Genomic DNA, 24,177 nt, shown 5'->3' on the forward strand with positions numbered 1-24,177 from the left:
GTGCATACATGTATGCACACACTTGCAGGACAAAGAAGGTTTCCAGGGGCACAGAACAAAGAAAACCCTTAATCATCAATACGCTGCAGCATCCTAATGATTTGCTTCCTCTGAAGGTCAAGACAACAAGCCGCAAATTAGGGGTGATCGAGCCAACAAAGCACAATATGGAGAGTGAATGGAGATGAATGCACTCTAGATTTATCCAATAAATGCAGAGGATAATTACAGGGTCATTAGAATCTAATGATACTGATGATTTTGTCTGTACTCATGCAGTATACAACACATAGGGCAAGGAGAGATGGCACTGTGGTGTGTCTCTAACATAGGAAAACTATAAAAATAAAAAAATAAAAGATTAGTTAATTCTAACAAAATAAATTGGCAAAGGTTTTATTGTAGGCCTTGAGTAAAGGCTACAACATACTCCGCAAGAACAGAGAAAACAGTTCACACTCCCAGGGCTGCGAGAACAAAATGACGTCATTTTGTTCTCGCAGCCCTGGTTTGGGAGTTCTCGCAGCTTGTTCTCGACACATTGTCTGAGCAGAACTTTTTTTCTCGTTGGTGTTCCCGAAAACTATTGTGTGATTGGTCATACATGTAAAGTGGGTGTGGTTAATGCGGAGAAACGCAGATGATCGCCACCTGCTTTTCTTGTGAAGTATGGAATGTACTGGCAAGAACGAACTTTATTCTTGTTCTTGCCAACTCGAGAAAACTAACAAATGTCTTTGTTCTTGCAAAGTACTGTATGTTCCAAGCAGCTGTACTATGTTGCCTATATTATTGGGACACCCCTCCATATCATTAAATTCTGGTGTTACAATCACATCCATGGCCACAGGTGTATAAAATCAAGCATATAGGCATGCAGACTGCTTCTACAAACAATTGTAAAAGAATGGGTCGCTCTCAGGAGCTCAGGGAATTCGATTGTGCTACTGTGATAAATTGCCACCTGTGCAGTCATGAAATTTCCTCACTACTAAATATTCCACGGTCAACTGTTGGTGGTATGTTAACAAATTTAAAGCAATTGGGAACAACAGCAACTCAGCCATGAAGTGGTAGGCCACGTAAAATCACAGAGTGGGGCCATGCTGAGGTGTACAGTGTGCAGAAATCAGCAACTTTCTGCAGAGTCAATAGCTACAGACCTCCAGTCCAAACTTTGTTTGGCCTTCAGATTACCTCAGATTAGAACAGTGTGTAGAGAGCTTCATGGGATGGGATTTCATGGCCTAGCAGCTGCATCCAAGCCTTACATCACCAAGTGCAATGCAAAACATCGGATGCAGTGATGTAACACCACCACTGGACTCTAGAGCAGTGGAGAAGTGTTCTCTGGAGTGACGACTCATGCTTCTCTGTCTGGCAATCCGATGGACGAGTCTGGGTTTGGCGATTGCCAGGAGAATAATACTTGCCTGACTGCATTGTGCCAAGTGTAAAGTTTGGTGGAGAGGTTGTTTTTCAGGGGTTGGGCTTGGCCCCTTAGTTCCAGTGAAAGAAACCCTTAATGCTTCAGCTCAACAAGACATTTTGATCAATTTCATGCTTCCAAAATTTTGGGAACAGTTTGGCCCCTTCCTATTCCAACATGACAGTGCACAAAGCAAGGTCCATAAAGACATGGATGGGCAAAACTGGTGTGGGGGAACTTGACTGGCCTGCACAGAGTCCTGACCTCAACCCGAAAGAACACCTTTGGGATGAAGAGCGGGGATTGCGAGCCAGGCCTTCCAACATCAGTGTCTGACCTCACAAATGAGTTTCTATTAGAATGGTCAAAAATGTCCATAAACACACTCTTAAACCTTGTAGAAAGCCTTCCCAGAAGAGTTGAAGCTGCTATAGCTGCGAAGGGTGGCCCAATTCTATATTAAACCCTACAGATTAAGAATGGGATGTCATTAAAGTTCATGTTCATGTAAAGGCAGGCATCCCAAATTTTTTGCCAATATAGTTTATATTGATATACAGTGATCTCAACATTAATGCCCAGTAAAACGTATAGAATGTATGAATATCATTGCAATAACAAAATATGAATAGGCCTTTTACGATAATAACTATATCGACTAATTCCACAATATGTTTTATTAACAAAGTTCGGGAGGAACAAATGATCTATCCAATCATTATGTAATTTCAACCAGCTGTCGGCAATCTGTAATCAACAGGTCTACCCAATCAGCACAAGTGAAGGCTCATATACATACCCAGTCAACTCACCAATGTTCCTCAACAGTTTTTCAGCATTCCTCCACCACCCCATCTTCCTCACATATGGGGGGAGTACTCTGGGTTCGGGCCAAATACAGAGCTCGGAGCCCTCTCCTCTGAAAACATGCCAAATACGCCAAATATTACGCATACCATTATGCATACGATTTACTATCTGATTATTTGTAAGTTGAAATATGGACAGGATTTTGATCATTTTTGGCAACACAATATATTTCCCATTGTTTACATAAAATCATTGCCTCTGTGAACTTGTCTCCTTCACACACAGAGCGGTTCTCAGTTTCAAAGTCACAATCCACTGTTCCGGTCCAAATATAAATGTGACAAGACGTGAAATTTTTCAATGCAAACAATGAGCTAAAGGATTTTTGACCATTGCCCTTGCATCTTTTGAAGTGCCTAAATAATTAGTTAATAATTGAATAACAAAATGTCAAAACTGGCATATACAAGTGTTTTTTTTTTAATTATTATTATTAAAGTTTTTTTTTCAGTTTTAGACATATTTAAGGGTGACAGATGTCTAAATAGTCATTTTAATTTAAGAACAACATAAGTCTCTATTTAGATAAAAGGGCATTTGTTATTGCACACATGGTTTAATGAAATATCTGAAGTGGGCAGACGTTCAAAGATTTTCAAGACAGTTACCACAGTAACCAAGGCAGTAGCCATGAACAGAAAAACCTTGAGTGGATTTCACTTAACAAAACTTTACACTGCTCTTACACAGATGTTTTTTTTTTTTCTTTTTCTTTTCTGCTTAGCATCATTCTCACCTTGATTTAATTCTCTTATCTTTATCTGTATCTATATATTATCTAAATTAGCTATAAAATCAACTGTAGACTGAATGTAAAACTGGAGCTGACAAAAAAGAAAATGTTTTATTAAGCCTACAAGGAAATACAAGTACTCTGATAAAGCAATCAAGAATAAGGTAATCATCTGAGCAATGTGGAAATCATTACAGAGAAAGTGGATCAGAAATAGAAAATGAAAATGCAGAGGGAGTAAAAAATATAAGAGAGAAAGAAAGCCTGAGAGGAGAAGAGAAAAGAACCCGGAGCCTTAAGACAATGCATACATTATGGCACACCTCCGACAGGATGCGTGACATCAAAGCTATGCTAATGCTCATAAACAACTCAAGAGAGATGCGACCAGCACATGCGATCACGCAACGTACCATCAGAAAACATATAAATCAAAAACAAACACTTTAGTACCTCGCTGCTATACTGCACATTTCATATGTGTTTAGCTAAACATTTGGAAATGTCTTGACATCTAAAGACTTCAAAGCAGAAACCAAGCAAATGAAAATGTTTTCTGCTTTTGGGAGGAGTGGAGAAGTCAACATCAAGACAAATTTGCCACTCACAACTCTACACCTCAATTGTTTCTAGTATGATTCATGAATAATAAACAGCAGATCTTCATGTGTGAAAGTAATTATGATGCTTTGAATTCCTTTCACTACTTTTTAATTGTTATTTCACAGTTACTGGACCAAGATTAATCACTAGTCTCAGCCTCAGGATCGCCTACAGTGCGTCTAATGCATATTGCACACACACAAAAAAATTGGCAAGATATAAACAATAGCAATATCTGATGTAATTCACCCTTTGCAATGAGTTTGATTGACAGGCGATCTGACCAATCATAATCTACCGAATCCACCATTTTGTCCGAAAAAGCAGTCAGGAGAGTTCGTAGACTAACATCGTTGGACATGACCTTGAAAAACCATGTGTACTGACATCTTTCCATGGTCGAAACGACATTTCTCTTGTTTAGCTAGAAGGAAGCTTGTTTAGAAAGGAAGAGATCGGTTCACAAGCAGCTTTAACAGAGGCGCTACAGCAACCTGTCACCACATATTAAAGAGCCACAAAATGGTATTTATAAATTTCTTTTAAAAAAATATTACAAATTTGAGAGTTGACACTTTGTTTCGTATTAAAAGTAACCTGCTCTGTCCTGAGTGTTGCGTGTTGTCGTGTTCTCTTTGCTCCGCAATGTTTTTCACTGTGTGAAAGTGCCATGGCTTGACAGAAATAGCAACAGCAACTAAAGGGGGCAGATCTTTGCGAACAGTCAATTGACTGGGTTTATGCTATTTTAGGTATTCAGGGATACAAATTTATAGTTTAAAAAGGTACTAGGTAGTAGGGCTGTCATTTTTGAGAAAAATCTAATTTGAACGGATATCAAATACCAAGCAATGTATTTGAATATATTTGAATATCTGCAAGCCTACATTTGGTCATGGGCCTACGATACAATACATTTAGAGCACCCTCTATTGGATGAGATGACAAACAAAATAAAAAACAAACGGTCTAATCATAAGCACACTCTTTTTTTTCATTGCGATTAGAATAATTACGATTGAAAGATTCAGTGGACTGTTTACATGAGACGTTATCTAAACTGATCCGGGGTTTACATGTGCTGACTTTCAATCGGAATCGTTTTGTGACATGCACACAGTTTGTCTGCCACATTAGAAATGTCGACATTGTCCTCTCCAGCACCTGGAATGTGTTCACGCCTTCACGGATGCCATCTCTCAACGGCCACAAGGACTTATAAGATTTTATAAAAGCTATTTATTTGTTGTAAAGTGTAAAAATCATCTCAGAAAAATACATTCTTCTGTCATGCGCAGTTGAATAAAAAGTGCCTTGGACAAACATAAGAGGATGTAGCCAGGCTATGTCTGTGTCATTATTCCAACATTATCTTCATAACTATAGTAAAATAGAAAGTTTACCCCTCAGAAAAATGAACTTTACTCTCTTGTCAATATTATAGGCTGTGTGGTATCACATCATATAAGGACGCGAGTAATCCGGTCAGGTTGTTTACATGGTGAAATTTTTCGTTTTATTGGTTCATGAAAAGGTTTATCTCACCCCTCTCAAACCAATTACAATTTCATTCGGTTTGCGCATTTTTATTCCAATTGAGGGGCTTATATGGAGCTATAGACTTTATAAAAACACTTTGGCCATTAACTTTTTAAAGCATCATTATATTTAAACTGCAAACCCACGAGGAGAGTCTCTGGAATAAAGATCCACAAATGGCAGATCAACGTGCAGCTACATGTCTCGCTGATACGGTATGAAATTAAACTGAATGTGGAGGATTTTAACTGTGTGTTTTAACTGAGTCCATTAAAGATAACACAGTAGTATGTCTCAAAACTTGCATAATATTCTGCTACACACTCAAAAGTATATACTTTTTGTTCCCAAAAAGAGTACATACTTTTAGGATGTAGTATAAGTAAGCAAACTGAGATGCAGCACAAGTCTTGCAGTCTCTACTAATTAGCTAATAAGTTTAATCAGATGTGTTAGATGAGGGAGACATGCAAAATGTGCACTGGTGGGGGTCCCCAGGACAGGTTTGGGAACCACTGACCGAAAGGTGCACTATGCAACTTTCCATCCACTTTCCGTCCGCTAGAGGGCGTCTATTTAAAACAAAGGCGTAGTTTGATGACGGCAAGTTTGAGCGCAGCATCTTGGGACATGTGGTCTTCACCTCACAGCCGGGGGAAAATAGGACTCGGGCAGAAATCATGTTCATGGATGCGTATATTAATGTTACTTTAATATGAAGCAGAACAGGACCGAGTGTTGTGGAGCTGAGCATAGCTGCTGGAGCGATTGTTACACAAACACACACCTCACGAGCACCATGACTTTTATTATGACGTGACGGGACACAGTCGCCGGGCGCCCGCACTATTTCCGCTTTTCCGGTCATGAGTATAAGGTAATGCAGCTCTGTTTATCACATTAGATACATTTAAGTGTGTTTAAAATTATGTTATGACATTACTCTGTGTGTTCCCTCAGCGGCTGCTGTGACACTTGTTCACACTGCTAAGAGTAAAGTGAATCTGCAGAATAAAACCCGAAAACGAGGGTAACGCAGATATGACGGCAATTGAAAGGCGACTCTCTCAAACGCTATGCTGAAGCGTCCCGGGCCCTTGGTTAAAATAGCAATTTTCTCACAATTTACAAATAGTTGGAAACATTTAGGATTTTGTAAGAACTCAACTGAACAAAATATATAACACTGACCTAGTGGTTTTTGGATATTTACTGCAAAATACTGCATAGTGCACTTTTAAAAGAACTATATGTATATTCAGAAAACCTTGTTATTAACGACCCCTGTGGCCATTAAGTAAACTGCAGCAAGGAACTTATTGGCCATGCTCACTCTCGTGCACACGTAACATACGTGAGACAGAATGTTATTCAAGGCCCCGATATACTCCAGGAGAAGATCTTTTTTGCTCTTCTTTAAGTAAAAAGTTGAAAATATCTTTGCAGAAATATACAAACATCCTGACACCGTCAACGTTGCTGAGAGTGATGTTTAGATGAATATGTAAATATGTGCTGCATGCTTTTATCTCAATACAATAAACATACAACTAAAATGATAGCGTGAGATACGATTGTGAATGTGGATATGTTTCCACAATTCATTGGTCCATAAGGTAATTACAATTGCACTGTTATGATAGCTTGATTATAAAGTATATTTGAGACTATGCAATACTATAGTTTTGATTAATTGTAATATCTAAATGAATTGTTCTTTTCAAGAATAAGCTGGAAACTGAACCAGAACGTATTGCCTATAGTCAGAAATCTGTCTTTATAAGATCAATCATTACTCAGTTACTGTCTAATCAATTGTAATTAGTGATCAAGTTGCTGATGGGAAAATTCAGGACTGCAATCTATAAGTGCTGTAAGGGCTTTAATTCACACCTGCTGGCTGATTAGAAATTCACCCTCGCTCATATTCCCTGAGCCCTAACACAGAGCCTTGTTAGCTCGTTAATTTGTTCTGGAACAAACTGAGCCTGGAACCGGCACCTTTTTAACTCTTTCCTTGCCACTGCTGGAATTTTCCTGCCTTTCCGTCTTTTCACTGTTATGCGGTAGGAGGGCGTTATTACACATCTTCTGAAAGAGTACTGAATCTCCTGATCAAAACAAAGGCTAAGAAGCAGAAACAAGTGATATCACATGCAAGCAGATGCATATGTAAAATAATACAATCATCGACATTAAACAGCATATAAATCAAAACTGCTTAATGTTACGGAATTAAATGTTGACCCAGTACCAGGTATATGACATTGAATCTTTGGGTGTTGATCTACTCCATCTGTTTTGATCATCATTCTGAATCTGATCTGATGTGATGTTCCCAGCTTTTTGCACAAAATTGTTGCTTTTTTTATGAAACGAACCCACATCAGAGTGTTGATGAAACTAGAATGCATGAAGCTAAAATAAAACAGTTTTTTTGTTTGTTTGTTTAAAAACAAGAGGTTCTGTTCTTTCTTTTGACATTTCATTTTCAGATATTCATACAACAAAATATTCCGGTAGCCATGAAAAAGTAAAGTTTGGTGGAGGGGGGAGTATGTCGTGGGGTTGTTTTTCAGGGATTGGGCTTGGCCCCTTAATTCCAGTGAAAGGATCTCTCAATGCTTCAGCCTATAATTTATTTACAATTTCATGCTCCCAACTTTGTGGGATCAGTTTGGGGATGGCCTCTTTCTGTTCCAACATGAATGAGCGAGTTTGATTGGCCTGCACAGTCCTGACCTCAACCCCGATAGAACACCTTTGGAATGAATTAGAGCGGAAACTGCAAGCCAGGCCTTCCCATCCAACATAAATGCCTGACCTTACAAATGCGCTTTTAGAAGAATATTCAAAAATTCCCATAAACATACTCTTACATCTTATGGAAACCTTTCCCAGAAGAGTTAAAGCTGTTAAAGCTGCAAAGGGTGGGTCAACGCCAAATTAAAACTTTCGGAGTAAGAATGGGATGTCCTTAAAGGTCATGTGCGTGTAAAGGCAAGCATCCAAAAACTTTTGGCAATTAATTAATATAGTGGCAGTGTAGAAAGCTTTGTTGATTTAAATAGAAGAGATGTCGTTTTGTCGACTGCCATTTGCTTGCTAGTTCAATAAGATTAAATGGCAGATACATCAACGGTCTTTGTTCCAAAACCTCAAAGTTTACAAATTAAGCACTGCTCATTAGCATTTTATAGTTATTTTATTCTCTAACAGAGCCTGTCTAACCTCTCATAGCACTTTGACAAACATTTTAGGATCTCTAAATCCTCCCAGGTGCTCATTGTTCTCTGTGCCATCTCTAGAGACGGTGAGTGGCACCTCTGGAGTGACAGACAGCCTTTGCTCAGCTCATGAGTCTGTCTGCGCTGGGACATAAACTCATGGTGACAGCCTCCATTCAGGCCTCCCAGGTGTCTCCTCTAAAACAGCTATTCAACCTTTCAGCTCCTTAATGAGAATCAACAAAGCATCAAAGCCTTTCTAAACTCCTGTTTCCTGTCTTTCACTAAATTAATCTCTCTTTTTGCAGAGAGCAGAAAGAATGTCGAACAATGAAAACAATACACTTATTTTATTGTATTAGTAGTTGAAATGACATGTCAAGTGTCATGCAGTATGCCATGCAAAAACACAATGTCATAATTTTCACACCCATGAGGTATTCGAGAAAAAAAAGAAAAAAAAAAAGAAAAAAAAAAAACTAAACAGCAATAATGCTGGTTGGAAGCTAGGTGGCGCAATGAGTTTTTTTCTTTCTTCTTTAGCCTACACTATAACACAAAGCAGCTTGATTTTAAACCTTGCATTTTTTTTTAATTATTATTTAGTTTTTTTAAACAAAACAAAAAACTGAAATTATAGTAATTAGATCAAATTGTGTTGTTCACCAAAACAACCATTTATCATGTTGGTTTAAGTTTCTTGTACCAAAAACATATTTTTATATGTAATAACTATTTTTATGGAACTTAAGGGTTGTTTACATGACGCTGTTATCAACAAAAAAGGGAAGAAAAAAATCTTTTTTTTCTTCTTTTTTTTTCGTGACCACTGCGTTTTGGAGGCCTCAATATGTAAACTTTTGAAAACAGGTTTTTGAAAATGACCATCTCTACACTAAGAGTACTACAAAAACTTGAATTTGTGAAAACGGTAACATCACAAGTCTATAGGCGGGATTAATACTGTCAACTACTGGCCTGACATGCATAATACAGTTTTTTAATGGGGATGTTCATGAGTACTAGGACATGACTAGTGTTTTTAAAAGTAGCATTCACTCTACTCATTGTATCAGCAGAATCGTAAACACCTCTAATTATAGTGTAATTATTATACAATTAGCCTAAGTATTTAGTAACTAACTAACTAAGTAACTTACTTTTCTAACGCAGTGTTACAACACACCCCATCTGCTCAGCTGGGATTTAAACCCTGCTCCTGTCTTCTTATCAGTGTTAAAGAATGATCTCAACTGTTAAATAACAGATATAAGATTACAATAATATCAGTTTATTTAATTATTTTAAATAAACATAAAAAACAGAGAGTAAGAAATCACTTTAGTAAGAAATGTAATTTTGCTATAGTTAAATAAACGTTCAGTGATATCTTGCAAATATTTTTTTTTATTTTTTTTTATTTATTTTTCAATTTTTTTCTCGAAATAATATTGATGTGTTACAGCTAACCCCACATTAGATTGTTCCCTGCGCTCCCTGACATGTAAAATGTGTAACAGGACACTGTAAAATAAAGTGTTACAAAATATTCTAATTATGCTATGGCGGACACGCCCCGCCCCTGAATACTCGTTTTTGAGACCTATCAGTACTTCAAATGAAAAATTGACAAAAATGCCCATACCTAGCTTTTAGTCGTTTTAGCGGATCCAAATGAGAGGGGATGATTTTGACAATGTTGGGTAAATGTACCCTTAGAATTCAAAAGATGTTTTGCTATTATAGTTTTTGATAACAATATAAATGCCTTTTGTTAGAACCTAACCTGTTATTGCGAAGCCAGTGGATAAATTCACCCAAAATGCGGTAAACTCATTAAACATTACACATAAGAGATCGAGCATGACCTGACTTTGTTAATTAAAGCCAGTTATCAATAAAGTTTTACCTTACAGTAAAATTCAATTCGTTTGACAAAGCAAAATAACGTCTTAGTTACATATAGCCCTCGTTCCCTGAAGGAGGGAACGGAGACGTACGTCAGAACTGACCGACGAATTGGGATCTGATTCCAATTCGTCGGTCAGTTCTGACGTACATCAAACGTGACCGACTGAAAGGGAACTGACAACTTCTATTTATCTCATCTCAGGGGAACTTCAAACCCAGTTTTTTTTTACTTTTTGTAAAGTATCATCAAGGCTGAATTAACTATCCCCAGACATTTAGCCAATACACCTCATATCATTTAGCTGTTAATACTTGTTATCTCATGACATCCCAAATTGTGCTTTCCACCGAGTACTTAATGTTTAATTCTTTTAGATAAGAAAGTAAATAAAAAATTACCGATCCACATAGGTCACAACAAGCCCCTATTAAACACAGGCCTGAAATAGTTTGTGGTGTGTGATAAATCACAGGCTAATGAGAGAGCGGGGTGGTGATGCATTTGTATTCCGCCCAGCTGTTGGCAGACTTATATCTGCTTTGAGCCTCTCATGGCCATTGTGAGAGAGAGAGAGACAGCATTAAGCCATTATCGTCTGACGTTTACCCTGAATACAGATGTGCATACATCAATTTCAGTCCATCATTTAGTGTCAATATGCGCAGGAGACAGAGGCCAGAGGAGGTAATCATATATGCAATAAACGCACCTACCGAATCTTTATCTTCATCAACTGGGCCAAGTGAAGTGCAATTAGGGTCTCTTGGCATAGGACACATCTCCAAGCCGCTCTTTATAGTTTGTGCTTGTGTACGCCTGTAGATAAGCAGCCATTCCCATTACCAGAAACTGGTGCAAGGATACAGAAAGAGCTTTAATGTGCTCTTTACCACTTAAGTGAGTATATCTAGCATGCTGGGTGGTACCGTCTCATTTTATAGTTGCTGCAGACCTATTTTATGACTCAATATCTGCTTACTTTAGTAAGATCAGCTTACTGCAAGCCAAACCTGGCCAGCCATGTTTGCAGCAGGGGAGCTGTATCAGATGCCACCCACTGTATCAGACAGTGTTACAGTGCTTTACTCCCTCAGATCAGCTCAACAAAGTCACCGGTCTGTACTTTACCTTATAATCTTAAAGTCAAAATTTGAATGTTGTTTATATGTCTACAGTATGTGGTGTTGTGTTTTTAATTTGCTTTCCGACAAACCATGTGCACATTCATGTCAACACCATTACTGAGTTTTTTTTTAAAGGGTTACTTCACCGCTTTTTCATATTAAACTATGTTATTCCCTTAACTAAAACGAGTTGTTACATACCTCTCTCGTCTCAGTGCGTGCACTTAATCTCTCTGACATACGGTGATGATCTGATAGCATTTAGCTTAGCCCACTAAGCCCAGTTCATTCACTATGGTACCAAACAGAGATCAAGTTAGAAGTACCAAACACCTCCACGTTTCCCCTATTTAAATACAGTTACACGAGTAGTTGATGTATGATGACAAAATAAAACGTGGCGCGTTTCTAATCAGATTAAAAAGGAGAACTATGTATGGCGGAATAGCACTTCTGAGAGTACTTTGGCTCGGCGCAGTAAAAAGTCCCGGCCGAAACATCTTCCCTCACATCTCCCTATTGACAGAAATGAGAGAGTGAGGGGGAGGTGTGAGGAAAGATGTTTCGGCCGGGACTTTTTACTGCGCCGAGTGTTATTATGTTATTATGTTTGTGTTAAAAATATTGCAAAGGAATGTTCAACGAAGTAGACATTACTCAACATTTTTATGGCTAAGTTAAAAATGACTTATTTTCTTTGTTAATTTTACTAAGTTGAAGGGTTAATTCACTCAAAAATGAAAATTAGCCCATGAATATAGCCTATTAGTCTTACACAAAGCATTGCTTCAGAAGGCCTTTATTAACCCTCTGGAGCAGTATGGAGCAGTTATTTGGCTTGGCTTGCTCAGTTGTGAACACTAAAATCATGATCTAAATTATTCAACTAAATATACAAATGAAAATAATGAATTATGTCTTATTTAATTCTATAAACAACACTCTAAAAATGCTGGGTTAAAAACAACTCAAGTTGGGTTGAAAATGGACAAACCCACAAATGGGTTGTTTGAGCCCACAGTGAATGGACCCTTTGAAACAACCCAATTTCTGGGTTTGTCCATTTTTAACCCAACTTGAGTGGTTTTTAAAGGGGGGGTGAAACACTCAATTTCAGTCAGTGTCATGTCAATCTTGAGTACCTATAGAGTAGCATTGCATCCTGCATATCTCCGAAAAGTCTTTATTTTTTTTATAATTATATAAGAAAGATGCGCTGTTCCGAGTCTTTCCGAAAAAAGCCGAGCGGGTGGGGGCGTGTCGTGTGAGCGGAGCTAAATAATGACGTGTGCGCGCTGCTGCTATTGTGTTGAGTCGAGTGCGTCGTAAAGCTGTGTCATCCCTAACAGCGGGAAAAAACTTTATTCAAAATAAAATATGCTTAGCGGCTTGTGTTATTTACATATTTATACTTGAATTATATCGTCGTATTTTTGTCTTTGAAGGTGTACATGTGAGAAGTGCAGTTGTGCACGTGTGTTTGTGTGTTTACGCGTGGTTTGTGTAGACAGTAAGCGGACTGGTTTTGCACAGCAGGTTAAGTTAGTGTTTACATAGAAAGACACGGAATAGTAGCGCATTTGAATGAAGAAGCGTGCTTATTTAGTTCAACATATTTCCCCCCTCTATGTGTATTGTTGTTTGGAGTGCTTTTACAATACACAAACATAAAGTTACACATATAGTGGCCAGCTAAACAAATGTACACGCACTACACATCGCATGCTCCATTGATCAATTAACTATACGTGATCATGTTTGGGCTACTTGATGAGCATAGGCAAAAACACAGACATTTGAAGCAGTCTCACTCACCGCCTGCGGTTCTAACGTTGGGACTGCTCCATCATTCAGCATTAGGCGATCGGGAAAATCCGGCGTCGAACTGGGCCTTGTTTATGAAACAGTCGGCACCGAAATGCAGCGAACAGATATAAACATTCGCGCAACTCAGTTGCTGATCCGGAAAAGCAAATTACATCCACTGTTGCCTTAACGCGGGGTTTTTGGGGAATCTGTGCAGGACTGTCTTGGTCTGGCAACCAAAAACGCACTTTTTTGGTGACATTGTTATGTGCACATCACCTGTCCAGCATCCTACAAGCCAGCGCTTTGATGGGCGTAGCCTGTTACTTTCGCTCTCTCCCTCTCTCTCTCTCTCTCACGCGCTTCCGGTAGAATTGTCCGTAAGGCCCATACAAGGAAATTCCGCCCCCATTAACGTCAAAGGGGACGCATGATCTCAAAAAACTTGCCGAAACTTATGACTAACCGGAAGTAGTATTTTTGACAAAGAAATACTCCCATCAAAGGTCCACCTTAACTTTTGAAACTTTGTCTATGTTTAGTATGGGATTCCAAGTCTTTAACAGTGTAAAAAGATCAGTATGCATGAAACAGCATTTCACCCCCCCTTTAACCAAACATTCTTTAAGCCTAGTTCAGACTGCACGATTTTCAAACTCGTCGGGTCACTGCTCTTTTCACACTGCATGACTATATGGGGTATCATTCAGTCACTGCTGTGTTCACACTGCACGATGGTTTGACGACAGAGGAGTTCACACTGCATGACTGAACAAGAGGAAGAATCGCAGACAACTCAAACTCTCCGGTGTGCAAACTACGTTTCCCAACTACACGTGCGATGTGACAAATAAACAACGCGGAATCACACTTGCGTCAGACCGGAGATCTCGCGCGAGACTTGGAATTGTTATTAAAAACGATAAACTGCACAAAGTTTGCTTCAAATTGTATGTGCGCTGATTTGTGGAGAAAATGAAAAAAGATTATGGCGAAGGAAATTGTTGGAGAGACAGAGGGAGACAGGATTGTGTTCTGCAAAGACAGTTTGAGGTAAATAAACAATTTTGTAATGTGCTGCTGCTGTGGCTGGACGTGCAAATGTTTGGCCTTTGTTTCTGTTTAATAGAATTGTAAATATATCGATTAAAATACTGATATTCTGCTCTATAACTCCCCCTGAACCTCCTGCTGCTCTGTATCTCACTTTCTCATTGGCTGTTGGTCATCGCCGGTGTAATTTTTAGTCAGAACGCAGTTCACACAGCAGGAGTTTGAATCGCCGACAGGTCCAGATATTTAGCATGCCAAATATCTCACCGGCGTCGGCGACTCGTCTGCGATTCTCTCTGATCGCGTCTTTGATTATTCACACTGCGTGATTGTCACTCGCGTGCACGAGCACCGATTTGCCTATGATCTCGGGCGTTTGTCTGCGATTTCGCAAAACCTGTCGGCGACTCAAAATCAGGGCAAAAATCGGGCAGTCTGAACTAGGCTTTAGAGTGTATAATACTGATCTGCCAACATTGTCGCTCTATGATAAATTAAAATAAGCTGATAACATCACTGTTTTCTCCAGAACAACTGAACAGCCAAATCAAATATTGTTACAATATTGTCTTGTTTAACACTGTGAAGCTGCTTTGAAACAATCGTCATTGTAAAAGCGCTATATAAATAAAGTTGATTGATTGATTGATGATAGATTGTTTATGTCAGTGTTTAAAAAATGCATGCAATGGAAATGTTCCATGGATGTTAAAGGTTCTTGGTGAAATAATTAATGCCAATAAAGAACCTTAATCTTTATTTTTTAGTGTATGCAGAGCATATAGAGTAAATATCTTGGATGTAATAGTAGAGTGTATGCTGGTTTGTCGTGTGAATTTACGCACACATGTGATTGATTGCACTAGTATGCAGCACCTGGACCAGATTAAGGCCAGCCATGATGTGGATGGCTCTTCCTCAATGCCTGTAATCTGATCACATCAGATAAGACCAAGCCTAATGCTCAGATGCACTCATCAAAATAAAACGCTTCCTTTCTCAGAACACAACAAATATTTATCCTATTTTCACCTTGTGAATACAAGATTAAATATTTGCAAAAGATTATGGCATCGCTGAAAAGCCATATAACAGAGATCATAGAAAACAAAAGTGTATATGTATATACACACATACATATCTATGTCTATATATCTAAAGATTAATAGTTCTTAGCTAACCAAAGCTATCCCTTTAAAGTAGCCCTTCCATGCACACACACGCACGAACGCATGCACACACACACATATATATATATATATATATATATATATATATATATATATATATATATATATATATATATGTGTGTGTGTGTGTGTGTGTGTGTGTGTGTGTGTGTGCATGCGTGCGTGTGTGTGGATGGGCTACTTTAAAGGGATAGCTTTGGTTAGCTAAGAACTATTAATCTTGTTATGGATGACACAGGCTTTGCTCTATACAGAGGAAAGCAGAAGGTAGTGGCGATATGCTAATGCAGATGACAGCTAATGCACGCTGATGATTTATTTCTAGATCAGAGAGGCCTGATGAAGCTTCAGTCACCAAAGGCTTTCAGTGACACCACAACAACAAACTGCACAGAATATTAACACTTCTGTAATCTTCTGACTCTATTAGTGCTTTGGATCACAATGCTCATTTTATGGTCTACTCCACTATATTTAATGGAAGTCAATGTTAATTGAGTACACACATATGTGTGCAAATCTGTCAAGAATATACCCAAAGATCATTTCATCCCTATATATAAAAACAAAAACAAAGCTAATTTTATAAAGACTTGATGAAAGACTTGATGACTTTATAAAGAATAATGTGCATTATTACACATATCAACTAAACCAATCCACCATACTAATTAATGTAATGTAGTGTAGTACAAACATTTTATTTATCAACATGATACATATTGATACTGACATATCTGAAACGGTTCCCATACTAATTTCCAGCAGTATCAAATCGATACACTGATACCTACTGAGCTTTCTTGTGCTCTTCTCTCCTACAGCAAGTTGACACAGAACGCAGTGCATGATAGAGAACCGATGCCTATTTTTCATGCGACAAGCACGCGTGTTGTAAGTGTTTCCAGGCAAATTAGAATATTTTTTATTTTTTATTTGCTGTATCATTAGTCTTTGCTGTATTATTAGTCTATATATTTATATATATATATATATATATATATATATATATATATATATATATATATATATATATATATATATATATATATATATATATATATATATATATAATTCTCCCGACAATCGGCTAAGAAAATGTAATCGAATGCCCATCCCGAATATCCCAGTTTCGATATGACCCAGTTTCCTCACAAATGTAGAAGTGGCAAATGCTAAATAGTTTTTTCTGTTTAATTTTCAGTAGACATATAGCACTGTCCAGTATAAGACAGTGCTGCAGACACAGGAAACACACCTTTTCTCTGAACACAAAAGAAATTCTCTTACCTCCAACACATACACATAACTAATGGCATAATAGCCTCATTGGCCTTTGTACACAGAATCTATTTCTATTCACAGCTGTCACTTTTCTCTTGCTTAAAGCAGCAGGGTGGCAAGATCAAAACAAGGCACCAGAGCCTCAGTGACAGCTCATTATCACAGACAAACACCCCCTAAAGTGACTCCCACTCGAACCTCTGCCATTTTACCTCTCCGCCTCTCCTGTCACTCTGACAACAACCAGGCTCTCTCTACCCATCTCCGAACGTTTAGTGCTGATCATGATCTCACTGTGTGCTATGTTGTGCTTTTGACGCTTCTTCAAAATCGGGCTGTTTTGACTGGAATTGTTTACGGCTCACGCCAAATATTTCCTGAGCGCTTGCCCAAAAGCTTTTTACATCCCAGTGACTCTGTCCTCTGCGACTCAAAAATAGCTTCCAGAAGATTCAGGTGGTGTCTCACAGCATCTGCAAAAACACTGCAGGATTGTTTTAACCTTTGCAGACCTGTAATAAAAGAAAAACCTGGGGAATATGAGGTGTAACTTTTTGAGAAAAGCATTGGCACACAGTGCATCCGGAAAGTATTCACAGTACTTCACTGTTTCCATTTTTTTATATAACAAAATGGATTAAATTCATAATTTTCCTCAGAATTCTACAAACAATACCCCACAATAACAATGTAACATAAGTTTGTTTGAAATCTTGTTTGACCTATTTTGGGCAGTTTCTCCCATTCTTTTCTGCAGGACCTCTCAGGCTCCATCAGGAGCGTCAGTGCACAGCCATTTTCAGATCTCCCCAGAGATGTTCGGTTAGGTTCAAGACTGGACTCTGGCTGGGCCACTCAAGGACATTCACAGAGTTGTCCTGTAGCCACTCATTTGTTATCTTGGCTGTGTGATTAGGGTCATTGTCCTGTTAGAAAATGAACCTTCACCCCAGTCTGAGGTCCAGATCTCTCTGGAGCAGGTTTTCATCAAGCATGTCTCTCTACATTGCCGCATTCATCTTTCCTCGGTCCAGACTAGTCTCCCAGTTATAAAACATCCCCACAGCATGACGCTGCCACCACCATGCTTCATTGTAGGGATAGTAATGGCCAATGGATGAGTGGTGCCTGGTTTCCACCAAACATGATGCTTGCCATTCAGGCCAAAGAGGTCAATCTTTGTTTCATCAGACCAGAGAATTTTGTTTCTCATGGTCTGAGAGTCTTTCAGGGGCCTTTTGGCAAACTCCAGGTGATCTGGCATGTGCCTTTTACTGAGAAGTGGCTTCCATCTGGCCACTTTACCATACAGACCTGATTGCTAGAGTGCTGCAGAGATGGTTGTTCTTCTGGAAGGTTCTCCTCTTTCCACAGAGAAACGCTGGAGCTCTGTCCATCAGGTTCTTGTTCACCTCCCTGACTAAGGCCCTTTCTTCCCCAATCATTCAGTTTGGCTGGACATACAGCTCTAGGTAGAGTCCTGGGGATTCCAAATTTCTTCCATATGGATGTTGGAGGCCACTGTGCTCATTGGGACCTTCAAAGCTGCAGAAATGTTTCTGTAACCTTCCCCAGATCTGTGCCTTGATACAATGTGATGCAGATATCAACAGACAACTCTATGGACTTCATGGCTTGGTTTGTGCTCTGACATGCACTATTAGCTGTGGTACCTTATATAGACAGGTGTGTGCCTTTCCAAATAATATCCAATCAACTGAATTTAACACAGTAGAAATATCTCAAGGATGATCAGTGGAAACAGGATGCACAAGATCTTACTTTTGAGAGTCATGTCAAAGGCTGTGAATACTTATGTACATATGATTTTAATATATATATATATATATATATATATATATATATATATATATATATATATATATATACATTTGATTTCAGACAAACTTCTTTCACATTGTTATGGTGTATTGTTTTTTTATTATTATTTTTTTATTTTTTTTATTTGTTGTTTGTATTTTGAGGAAAATATTGAATTGTATCCATTTTGGAATAAGTCTGTAACACAAAATGTGCAAGAAGTGAAACGCTGTGAATAATATCCAAATGCACTATATATCTTGAGTGCAAAATGTCCTCCAAAAAAATACGACTCTATAGGTTGTTTTTCAGGCACCTTATTACGACCTTTATTTACGTTTTAAAGTCATGCGCCCTCTAGCTGGTGTACAAATAATGACAGTGTTATGTTACTGTTATGTCTGATGTCATGAAATGATGTATGACTGTCGTTACCAATAAAATGCATGTTCATTTTAATGCAATGTTTTGTTTTTTTTATTACCATTTGTCATATTTCCATTTAGCAAAAACATTTATTTTAATTTACATCTACACCCACCCCATCCCTAAACCGACCCAGTGATTTATAGTGCATACACACTTTATGAGAACATGTTTTCCCTGGGATCGAACACACGATTACATGATCGCATAGTGCAATGCTTTACCAACTGAGCTATGCAAAACCTGAAATTTTATACAATAAATAAAAGGGAAAAGTGCTTTAAAATTAAAGTTACCTGCTCAACAGGAGCACAACTTTAGAAAATGCTCCTATGCGTCATATTTCATGAATCAAAATATTATCAATAGGGGCGCAACATTAGAAAACGCTCCCATGGGTCGTATTTCAAGGAAGTGACAAACAACCTATATAGGCGTATTGGTTGGAGGACATGTTGCTTGAGTGGCATATCTCAAAAGTTAGATGAGGTCAGAATGTGCACTAAATGTTGGGATTTGAACTCTTATTCAGTATCTAATCTTTTTTTGACATGTTTACATTCATCTAGTTGAGTCACCAGATCTTTTGTGTTTAATTCATCTGTTTTAACTGAACGAATTCAAGGAAAGGACAAGCAACAGCTGGCCACCCAAGCCAGTAAATACTCTATACCAATCAGAGCAGATATACTGTACAAATCTGCCACAGAAAACAACATGGATGATTGACTCAGAGAGATGATTTAACCTTAGTCCAAAGCCATAAAAACTAAAGAATGAAATATAGGATTACCCTTCACTCGACCATACACATACAACGTTTTCAGGTTAATGCCATTTATAGGCTTCTATTCGAAGCAAGAAATGCACAGGAACAAACCAGAGACATGGCTGCTTCCCTAGACATCTGCAAACAGAGGCATATTAGGTTTCACCTTCTCAGCACTGTTAACATGTCTAATTATTAACGTGCAAAGTCACACATGTAACATCTACAGTATTTGGAACAGGCAGCTTACAGCTTACTGTATGACTATAAATCAACTCACCAGGTCTGCTGTGATTGTGGCCTGCTAGTTGCACCATTTTAAGGAAAGCTCAGATTTACTAGAGCATTAACAATTTTTTTTCCCATTTCTTACTCAAACAATCACGCAAGCTGTGGGAATCATTGCGCTCTTGCTGGCTTCTTGGCTCCATCTCATCATATCATGTGTCTAAGCTCAGCAAGAGTAATTAAACAAGTCTGAAGGACTTTTTTGGCATCCTGGCAGCACATTCAACAACACATCACACAGGCATTTTAGGAACTGTCCGTGGTTCTGGAAAACATGCTAATTTAAATGTTACGCAATGAATAAGAAACAATGCTACAATTACTGTAGTAAATGTTAAAATAATTGGCTACAGTCAACCTTTAGTTCAAGATGAAGGCAGCTCCACAAAACAATTACACATTAAATATGTAGTTTGTTACTGTACTGTAATATGAATACCCTAATATAAAGTAAAATCCTCTTTCCTTATATACTGTGTTGTCAGCAAGAGAAATCCCACATCCCTACCCAGAAAGACAATGTGCTCGGCCCTCAGAGCTGCTGTGTGAGCCATAAATTGAATTATAGCACCACCAGCCAGTGGAAGAGGTGCTGCAGTTCAGTTAACCATCTACTCTGTGTGAAAGCTCAAACATTGTGGCCAAAAATATATAGCAGCTTCAAATCAAACAATGTATCTCATATATTGGTGTTTTTGTGAACTTAAAAACAACAATATATATTAGTAATTACATTTCTTTTCAAGTAATTCAAGACAAAATGACACAATTTTCTTTGTAACGGATGGAATTTGACTTCATTTAAAATAAATGATATCTGTATATGGCATATTCAGCATTTAAAAAAAAAATATATATATACTTGGAACATATATTATACATCATTGATAGTTTATATAAAGAAATTGTCAAACAAAGTGACCTTCAAAACATTCTAAATGCTCAAGAGCATCACAAATGAAGCATGCGAGGATTTATTCACAACATTATTTTTTAAGTTCATTTAACTTTTTTTTTTGTTGTTGTAGCAGAAGCTGATGAAGACCAGTTCATATTGCTGTACATATTTTAGGTGTATAGCAAATGACAATAATGTTGAAATAGCAAAGAATAATGTATTCTTAATAGCCATACAATATCATTGTAGGTATTCAGGATAAACAAAAAGCTATATACAACTCAATTATCTAAATATATATCCAAAGACTTCTAAATGTCTACAGCACTTAATATATATATATATATATATATATATATATATATATATATATATATATATATATATATATATATATATATATCAGGAAGACAACTCATATCTATTAATTCACAAACAAACTATTAGAAATAAATGTTAGGTAAAATTACAACATTTATTTATTTATTTTGTCGTTCTCCTTCTCCAGTAAATGAAAATATTATTATAGCAAACTAAAATTACATTTAATTAATTAATTAATCAATTATAGTTATAACCAAGTGCCTTCCATATCCCATATCATCGACTGGATATGTGCCAATGTTGAAGACACACACACACACACACACACACACACATATATATATATATATATATATATATATATATATATATATATATATATATATATATATATATATATATATATATATGACAGAGAATATCACTCTTCATGTCACCATTACTTAGAATAGAGCAGATTACGGATGTGGATGCATATAAAATAATTGATTTTGATCTAGTCTTTCAACATAACCCCCTCCACCGCCCAACACACACACACACACACACACACACACACACGAACCCATCCATCCCATTATCTGAACTATACAAGCACTCAGACCAAATCCCTGATATATTTAACGCAAAGAGCAGATGCAATAAGCTACAATAAACCGTCTCAGCTAGTTGTTTCTCATTTTTGAATGCAAAATAATATATTCTATAGGCTACTCCTGAAGATACTGACCTTGCCTAAAAACCAAAGCCCGATATGCCAAAGACATATAGACACTCTCTGGAAAGAGATTCGTACTCTCGGCACCGATTCTTTAAGAAGGTCGAGAAGGGACAGTTCAATGTGACAAATCATTCAATATTCAGACAGAAAAGTTTACCTAGCTGAAGGAACGCCAGTCCTGCTTGAAGTACCGAGGGTCAGAGGAACCAAATCTTCTCACTTGTCATATTTTCCGATGTTGTGCTCCACTGGATTCACACTAAATTCAAAGGTGCGCTTGATATGAAGGCATCCAACACCCCAAAGCCCATATCCAAAACCACTAAAATCCACTGGGATTTTTCCCCCCTTTCGAAGTAACGGATTGATATCTCCAAAAAAACGTACTGGGGGACAGTCAAATTCCTGCGCAATGTGCCCAACGCCCCTCAAGGAAGCCAAGTACTTGTTTTTTCCTCAGAAGCGCGGAAGCTCGTGCCATTCTCCTCCCGCCCGTCGACGCACCTCGCTCGAGCGCGAGCTTTCGTCCGCATTAAACCCGGGAAGTCAAATCAAATCTCAGCAGGGAGACCTTCTCACCACCGCACCTTTACAAGTACTTCCCCCCAGCTTAATCCACACAGTCACTGACCGACTGCTATCCGCGCCAACACTCCATCCAAAAGGTATCAAAAGTGTCTTCTCCTCAGGCAGCGTACGCTCTCCACACGCGACTGAAGATGGATTAAAAACTCGAAATGTCTCCCATAAGTCGATAGAACACACATAGGATTCTAAAAAAATGTAAGATAGGTATAGTTAACGGCACATGAAGCGGGAAGACGGAGCAAATCCCTCATCATAACGGTCGAGCTGTTTAAACAAACTAGTTTTGCGCCAGCCTCTGCCTGGGATCATCCGTATAACGGCTGTTCTCTCTGCCCTGCTGTTTGGATTGGGAGAGAGAGCGCAGGACGTCATCACGGATTGGCTCAGACTGACGCTCGCAATACTTGATACGTGTGTCACTCTGCGCCTCTCAGTGAGAAGTGCTGTTGATTTAGGGTTCGAAGTCGGCGGAAAGGTAAAGGAAAACTTTATGGCAAGCTGTTTTAGCGTTTAGTCCTTAGAAAAAAAAGTTTTATAAATGTATCTTACTTTTTTATTTCTTTGTTTGTTTGTTTGTTTGTTTGTGTGTTTGTTAGTTTTTGTTTAAACTAGCATACTACTTGATTTTTACTTGCCATTCATAATTATTAGTCAGACTCAGAATGGATATAGTTAAAGGTGCACTATGTAGTATTTTTGCAGTAAAATATCTAAAAACCACTAGGCCAGTGTTATATATTTTGTTCAGTTGAGTACTTACAAAATCCCAAATGTTTCCAACTATTTGTAAATTGTGAGAAAATTGCTATTTTAACCAAGGACCCGGGACGTCTGAGCATAAATTCCGTCAAATCTGCGTTACCCTCGGTTTCCAGTTTTATTTGGCAGAAGCGCTTTAATCTTAGCAGTGTGAACAAGTGTCACAGCAGCTGCTGAGCGAACACACGGAGTAACGTCATGACATCATTTCCAACACACTCAAATGTATCTAATATGATAAACAGGGCTGTGTTTCCTCCTACTTGTGACCAGAAAAGCGGAAATATCAGCGGCTCCCGTGTCCAGTCCCTTCATAATTAAAGTCCCTCTGCTCGCGAGGGGTGTGTTTCATTCATCTCATTAACAATCGCACCAGCGGCCTTGCTCAACTCTACAACACTTGGTCCTGCTCTGCTTCACACTACAGTAACGTTCATAACCGCATCCATGAACATGATATCTGGCCGAGTCCTATTTACCACTGAGGTGAAGACCACATGTCCCAAGATGCTGCGCTCAAACTTCGCGTCATCAAACTACGCCTTTTGTTTTGAATAGGCACCCTCTAGCAGACGGAAAAGCTGCATAGTGCACCTTTAAATTAAAATTCTTGCAAAATTATTGTAATAATGACTATAGTTGTAGAATACATTCTAGTAAGACTTAGGGCGGTTACTTAAAGTGCCTAAACAGCTACTAGTATGAATTTTTGTGACTTCACTCATACAAATTCGTATGATTTTTGCTAAATCGTTGTCAAGTGATACTGGGGAGCTAGAGCACTACCCGGACCCGGAGGCTGCATTTCCTGGA

General features: G+C 38.2%; 1 protein-coding gene across 1 annotated transcript in view; it reads right to left on the bottom strand.

Moving 5' to 3' along the window:
• lrfn5a (leucine rich repeat and fibronectin type III domain containing 5a) overlaps positions 1-22,954 on the bottom strand; it is a 78,940-nt gene extending 55,986 nt beyond the window's left edge. Inside the window, exon 1 of the mRNA XM_067455849.1 lies at positions 22,175-22,954. The gene's annotated coding sequence lies outside the window, so the exon portion shown is untranslated. The remainder of the gene's footprint in view (positions 1-22,174) is intronic.
• Between the last annotated feature and the right edge of the window lie 1,223 nt (positions 22,955-24,177).

The sequence above is a fragment of the Pseudorasbora parva genome, chromosome 10 (assembly GCF_024679245.1).
Source record: "Pseudorasbora parva isolate DD20220531a chromosome 10, ASM2467924v1, whole genome shotgun sequence".
In the NCBI taxonomy this organism is placed as follows: domain Eukaryota; kingdom Metazoa; phylum Chordata; class Actinopteri; order Cypriniformes; family Gobionidae; genus Pseudorasbora; species Pseudorasbora parva.